At 52.8% G+C, this 7,537-nt stretch overlaps 1 pseudogene; it reads right to left on the reverse strand.

Moving 5' to 3' along the window:
* The window catches only part of LOC124089081 (small ribosomal subunit protein uS15-like), a 474-nt pseudogene extending 54 nt beyond the window's left edge, over positions 1-420 (reverse strand).
* Between the last annotated feature and the right edge of the window lie 7,117 nt (positions 421-7,537).

Raw genomic sequence — 7,537 nt, forward strand, 5'->3', positions numbered from 1 at the left:
CAGAGGCTGTGGATGACTCATATTTCCAATTTGGGGGAAGGACCCGCTTGGTCTTATAATACCAAGCCAATCGGTGAATTCGGCTCTCTATCAGAATCAGGCGGAATTTAGCATCCTTATCCTTTCTATTCCTCTCAAGATGCTTTCGAACAGCAACTGCTTTCTTAATTAAATGATAGAGATCCTCAGGAAGATCAGGGGCAAGTCCTTTGGACTTCAGGATTCTCAAGATCTTATTGCCAGTCACAAAATGTACTTGTGCAACACCATGTGAGTCCCTCAGTATCACACCGATCTGTGAGGGAGTCAGACCCTTCTTAGCCAGTTTGTAAATCTGCTCCTTCACGTCGTCAGATGTCAACTTCAACCAGGTGGGGCCGACTGGGACAGGCCCTTCCCGGGAGCATGCATGCGACCCATGATGGCGGCAGTCAAGGACCAAAAAGAGCACATAGTGATTCTTAATGTCTAAGTCAAGGATTAATTTTAGTGTAGAAATTCACATCCTTGGTTATGCAATAAATATTTTAAAATGCTGGCTTAAATTCCAATTTTGATTCTCGGATATTACTTCTGTTTGTTGGATGTTTGTGGGATCTGGGAGAGCATTTTATTAGAACTGGAGCTCTCCAAATTAAGGTAATACATTAGTTTTGAGCAATAAAAGTTATAAACTTTGTGGGAAATTCATTATATAAATTCTCTGACTGGACCTATAATTCATGAAACAGTGTAAGACTTGTATATTACTCCCTACACTGGGAAATGACCTTAATCATATTTTCTAAAAGACAATTAAGAGGTATCTATTTAAAGGATAATATTCTGAGACATAGGGATATTTTGAGACCTTCTCTCAGGAGAAGATTGAGGGTTCTTTTTAAATTTATCCATTTACACATAATATCAAAATAAATCACTAGTCTATATACTTAAAATTGCAATGATTAATAAAAGATGTCTCATTTTCTTATCCAGCTTCAATTACTGTCACAGAGTAAACCTTAAAAAATGGCCCACTGGGAACTTAGATCAGAGGGGACCTCTCAAAACTAACATGAACCAGAACAAATTCAGGGAGATTTTCGAGAGATCCTAATTCATGTATTGTAATATTTCAAAATTTATGCCAATGTCTAATAACCTTATCTAGAGAAATACTTAGCTAAACTTTAAAATAGAAGGCTATCTTTAAACAGTTTTAAAGGAGATTTCTTAACCGTGTCCCAGTGACACAGAATAGGGACAATTCTGACAGTTTGTCTGGATCACAGACAGTTCCCCAGGACAAATCAGTATCCAACAGATAAAGAACGATTTTAGTAAGCCTTTAGAAAAATCCTACTATTTTCATAGAGAGACTTAAAAAGACAATACAGCACCTTAGACTTATAGGGGCCACCCATTTTCTAAAGATGAGTTTATCATTCAGTTTGCCCTAGATATTCCAAGGGATTTACAAAGGTTAGCATAATTCTAGCGAAGTTTAGATGTTATATCAGAGTTCAATGGAGCCAAATGAAGAAAAAGAAAGTTAGAGATACAGACAGAAAGAGATTAAAATGCTGATCTCACCACAAGAAAAATAAGCTTCCTAGTTAAAGATTTTACTCCTCTTCTAAGTTATAAACAGATTTTTGGAAGCCTTTAAACATTAAAACAGGGCCTTACTTGGAGCCCCTGTCAACAGTTTATCACTGAAAAAAATTACTCTGGAAATAGTTATCCTTAAAATATTAGACAGACAGCCATAAATAAATCAGCTCAACAGCCCATAACATACTTCAATAAAAACATATAACATGATAGACCTTTTCTCAATCTCAATAATATGAGACAATGCCTACATACATTGATATTTTTGAAATTGATAAAACCATAAATCATACATAATTATTAGAGCTAATTTTACTGCATTAAATAAAGTTATTAAGGACTCTCATAGAACTTTTTCTTTTTACACAAAGATTATTTTGACATAAACCCCTCAAAATAACATTGCTAGCTCAATGTCATAAAAAATCTTAAATTAGATCACTGTCTTAAACCACACTGTTACCTTCTTTTTACCCCTAATATTCGAGATACTAGCTCCCCCTACTTAGGTCAACACTAAGTTTGATAACGATGACAGTTTTTCTGTTCATTTTCCTATTCCATTTTCGTTAGTGGTGAAAAAGAAAATATCTTCCCTATGCTTATGCAGGAGCCTGCAAGCTGCTTGGTACAGGAAGCCACAGGACAGAAATCTTCCTGCCCTTCTCTCACAGGACCTGCAGCCCAGCTGGGGGGGTTATTTTTATTTGTTTTTAAGGTAGAGCCTTTATCGCAGAGTTTCTCAAACCTGAGCTGCAGGGCCCGCTGGAAGGCAGGCCGCTGGGTCCTCCCCAGGTTTCAGCTCTGGCAGGCCTGGGGTGGCAGGTCATTTGCATGGATCCTGCCCAGGTCTTGCTCTTGGGCCTGGCTGGAGCGACCTTCAGAACCAATGCTTTGTAGAGTCAAACCGGCTAATTCTTTAAATCACGGAAATAGCCCCTGACCTTCCATGTTGAAGCAGGAGGAACAGCAGCTGGAGGCCCTCCCCACCACAGCGTCTCCAGCCCCTGGGTCCCATGGAGCGCTTCCTCCGCACAGGAAGACCCGAGATCCTCACAGAAATGCTCAAGCTCAGCCGTGTTCTTAGCCCCATTTAAAACGAGAAAACCCAGACACACAACGAGTAAGACATCTGCCCCAAGACACGGCTGTCAATCACAACCCAGATGCAGACCTGGGCCTGGGCCAGGCAGGGTGGCCACGGGCTGCAGAAGGTCTTGGGCACCCTCATGCTCTGGCTGGAGGGAGAAGACATTGCAGAGGGGCAGGCAGAGAGCCTGCGTGGGCTCCTGAGAAGGGCCATTTTTTGTCGCCCTGGGGATCAGCAGGGAGACTGCAGCTAGATGGCCCAGGTCTGAGAAGGCAGTTTACTCATTTCAGACACCAACAGAAATTCAGTCTGGCATAATAGTGTCGATTATCTTAATAGATAATTATTTGCAATTAGCATTTTAATCTGTATAAGAAGATTGCTTTTGAATGGCTTGACAACAATTCTCAAGGGTTTCAAACATCCCGACAGTTTTACACACTCTGCTAATTTGCAGAAAGTGTAACCACACCCCCCAAAAAGTGTGCAAGAGGCCCACTAGCAAAGACTGTAGCATTGCAAACACGGTAACTTGATCATTGGCGTTTGGCTGTAATTTTGAACACACAAAGGCCAGGCTGAGTTGGGGAGAGCACTGTGGGGTCAGCTCCTAGCCCTAAGTCAGAGTGAGGGTCACAAAGGCCCGGTGCTGGGAGCGCAGGCCCTAGCTGGAGTCCACCATCCAGAACAGGCCTGGGGACACAGGTGGGCTGGGCCAGGAGAGCAGACGGGTTTTGCCTGGAGGGCTGTGGCTCAGTGTGGCTCTCACAGGTGCCAGGGAGGAAAGCACCTGCCACTCAAACCCACGGAGCGAGCGAGCGAGCGCACGCAGGCCGCCTGTGGTGCCAGTGGGCAGGCCTCCCCCAGTGAGGAAAGGCAGGCTGCTGAGCTGGGAGGGCTGGACGTCTGCATGTGACCAAGACCCACAGTCACTGTCTCGCTGCAGGAGGCTGGAAGTCAGAGCTCAGGGTGCGGGGGGCAGGTCCCTCCAGAGCCCTCTTGACCTGGGTCCTCACATGCTCTCTCCAGGTATCTCCAGCTCCACAAGGCCAGCGGGCTGACGGGCAGCCTCACCCTGCGGGGGGACCTCAGCAGCCTCACAGGCCCCAGGGGGCTGTGGTTTGGGGAATGGAGCGGTCCCTGCAGAACCTCACAGTTGGAAGGCACAGCGTGGACTGGAAGGAGCAGGAGGCCCGAGGCAGTCAGGAAGCGAGGGGCAGCCCAGGAAGGGCAGCAGGCCTGGGAGAGGACACGTCCGAGGACACTGTCTGAAGCAGAGTCCAGGGGCACCTCAGGCCCTGCTGGCTCCACACGGGCTGCTTCCTGGTTGTCACAGGAAGTGAAGTCGCCCTGGCCCAGGGCGGGTCGGTGTGGGGGGCCCTTCTTTAGACGAAGCCCCAGGGGTTCAGTGCTCAGCTGGCCTCTTCAGGGCCACAGGCAGAGGTCTGAGCTGGAGCCTGGGGTGGTGCCTGGTCATCAGCTCTTGTCCTTGTTGACCAAGAGGCAGGGTGGCCTGTGTTGTCTGCAGGGCAGGCTGAACAGATGTTGGCTGCAAGATGGCCCTCGCACTCAAACCCCCCTCCATCTGGTCCTTTATCACCTGTTTGCCTCAAGGCTGAACACTCAACCCTGCTCAAGGCTGAACACTTAACCCCCCCTTGGGCCAACAAGGCAGCGTGCAGACCCAGAGGCCCCATTAGATTTGGGCCATAAAAACTCCCTCCTGCCGGCCCCTCTCTCGCTCTCTCTCTCTCTCTCTCTCTTGCTCTTTATCTTTCTTGCGTGCGCTCTCTGTCTCTCTCTTGCTCTTGCTCTCTCCCTCTTCATCTCTCCTCTTCCCTTCTCTCTCTCTCTCTCTCTCTCCTTTCTCTTTGTTGCACTGCTGCAATACAGATCTTTTGGCTGCTCCGAGTGTTGTGGTCACTTTCCTTTCAGCCTGCGTCTGAGGGCTCTCCCACTGGGACACAGCTTGGCCACGAGGACCTGCTCGGAAGCCTGTCCTGCCCTGGCCTCAGGGCCTGGTCCTGCCTTTGCTGTCCTTTCCAGCCCAGCACAAAATAGGTCCCTGGCCTCTCTCCGAGGCTCCGTTATGGCTCTTCCACAGGGAGAGACGGTGCCCGAGGGTGGGTCTCCATCTTTCCCTGCCCACTCTCACTGCCTTGGGCCCTCCTTTGGGACACTGTCTCTTGTCGCCCATGGTGCATGTGCCTGACAGGACTGGCCCTCTGAGGGGCAGGCGCCATGCTGAACCCCCACCCGGGGCCTGCGATTTATCCTCTCTGATGCAAAACTACAAAGGCACCGTGGCTCAGCGGGGTCTGAGATCCCCCAGTCGTGTCCTCGCTGTCCTCTGCCAACGAGGGCCCTCAGAGCCGCGCTCAGGTGCTCCCCGAGAGCCTGCTCCCCGCACACCTGGGCCTTGCCTCCTGTTGGATCAGGACCAGGCAGAGCGAGCGCTCACCTCCGCTGCAAAGTGACAAAGGGGATAGAGTTCAGGGTGACACGGTGGGCTCTCAGGGACAGATGAGACCCACACTAGAGGGAGACCGGTCTATGAGCCCAACCAGCCAAGCTTGTCCCCTCTTCGTCCCCCAGGCCAGCCCAGGCTTCCTCACAGGGCGGCCACAGCGTTCCCAGGAGCACAGGCCCCAGCGCACACTCTACGGTCACTACCGTGGTTCTCAGCGTGGTCATCCCTGAACACGCCCAGCGCAGCGTCGCCCTGTCCTCCCTCCCTCCTCCTCCTCCCTCCTCCTCCTCCTCCTCCTCCTCCCTCCCTCCTCCTCCTTCTCCCTCCCTCCTCCTCCTCCTCCTCCTCCTCCTCCTCCTCCTCCCTCCTCCTCCTCCCTCCCTCCGCCTCCTCCCTCCTCCTCCTCCTCCCTCCCTCCTCCTCCTCCTCCTCCCTCCTCCTCCTCCTCCTCCTCCTCCCTCCTCCTCCTCCTCCCTCCTCCTCCTCCTCCTCCCTCCTCCTCCTCCTCCCTCCTCCTCCTCCTCCTCCCTCCCTCCTCCTCCTCCTCCTCCCTCCCTCCTCCTCCTCCTCCTCCCTCCCTCCTCCTCCTCCTCCCTCCTTCCTCCTCCTCCCTTCCCTCCCTTCCCTCCTCCTCCTCCTCCTCCGCCCTCCTCCTCCCTCCCTTCCCTCCTCCCTTCCCTCCTCCCTTCCCTCCTTCCTTCTCTCCTCCTCCTCCTCCTCCTCCTCCTCCCTCCCTCCTTCCTCCTCCTCCTCCTCCCTCCCTCCTTCCTTCCTTCCTTTTCTCCCTCCTTCCTCCTCCCTCCCTCCCTTCCTTCTCACTTTCCCTCCTTCCTTCCTACCCTTCTTCCTTCTCTCCTTTCCTTCCTCCTTCCATTTTTCCTGTGTTGGGCATTGAACCCAGGGACATTGACCATGGAACTACCTCCCAACCTTGTTAATTTTTTTAAAATTTTGAGGCAGGATCTGGCCAAGTTGCTGAGGCTGGCCTTGAACTTGGGATCCTCCTGCCTCAGCCTCCTGAGTTGCTGAGATCACAGGTGTGTACCTCCAAGCCTGGCTCTTTTTCACCATTTTGAATGGTTATCATTGGCTAAAGCAAATCCTACACCACAGGAGCAGCCCAGGCCCCAGGTAGAGGAGAGGATTTCCCCACGCCCACCCTGTGGAAGGAGCTGAATCTTCCAGGGTGATGGCCATGGTGGGAAGGGGCTCCCCAGGAGATGTAGACCCCTGCAAGGCCGCTGTGGACATGTGCACGGGTGCCTCTACCTCATGGCTGCGGGACGGAGGGCCACAGGCCCCGGGAACGGCAGGCATAGGAAGGCTTTGGTGCAAGGGTTTCAGCCAGAGAGGGGACAGGCCCCCAGCCTGGTCCAGCGTCCAGGAAGGTGGAGGCAGGATGTGGGGCACAGCAGCGGGAAGGGCACACCAGCCTGCAGGGAAGCAGACCCCCACAGGCACTCGGCGCTCACTGGCCACGCTTCAAGAGGGGAAAGCCCTGCAGCTGCCCCGCTGTGCTCTGGGCAGAAGGCGGGAGCAGGCGCTCGCTGAGTGGATCCAGCAAGGCCATGGGCAGGCATCAGCTGGGAGCCGCGGGACGCATGGCAACTGGCCTCTGCAGCAGGGCCACTCTTGCAAATCCAAAACTAGTCTCCTTTGGTGCAGACATTTAGAAACTTCACAGCCTCTCGGTCACACAGGCTGCTAACTAGTGTTTGTTGACTGCACTGAGGAACGGCTGCTCTCAGCAGGCCACTGCCAGGTGACCAAACAGAGTTCAAGCCCAGATCCCAGCTCCTGGGGGTCCAGCTGTGCTCCACACTCAGTGGGCCCGTGTTGGACCGGGAGGGGCTTCCTCTGCAGCACCAGCCCCTCTCGTGCCCACAGTGCCCACGGTGCGCTGCCCTGGCTGGGGACAGCTGCTGCCCATTCAGACTCCCTTCCCGTCTCACTCAGCCTCACGACCCTGAGAGCAGGGGGTCCAGTGCCTGTCCTGGGAGGCCAAGCCACTTGCCAGGGAGGCAGACTGTGAGGTTGAGACTGGCCGCTGAGGGAGCAGGCTGCGCAGGAGCCAGAGAGGGTGCAGTCCCCAGGAAGAGGGACCCAGACAGGACGGGCACACACTTGCCCAGGTGTCCCTCTTGCCCACGGACTCAGCCTCACCTGAACTTTGACACGGTCCAGGCCAACCTCTCTGCGGCAGGGGCTTCTGCCTCTGACCACTCCACAGCAGTGGCCTCTCCCCTCAAACTGTGAGCCAGCGTCCCTGTCCAGCCTTTAGCTGGGCACAGCAGGAGGTGGGCCTTCCCTTCTGTTTTTACTCAAATTATTTTCCAGGGACTGAGTAAAGACACTTTATGCTGAAGGGACATTTCCCAGCT

The sequence above is a fragment of the Marmota monax genome, unplaced genomic scaffold, assembly GCF_021218885.2.
Source record: "Marmota monax isolate L192 unplaced genomic scaffold, Marmota_monax_Labrador192_F-V1.1 WCK01_AAM20220418_F8-fsc00125, whole genome shotgun sequence".
In the NCBI taxonomy this organism is placed as follows: Eukaryota; Metazoa; Chordata; class Mammalia; order Rodentia; family Sciuridae; genus Marmota; species Marmota monax.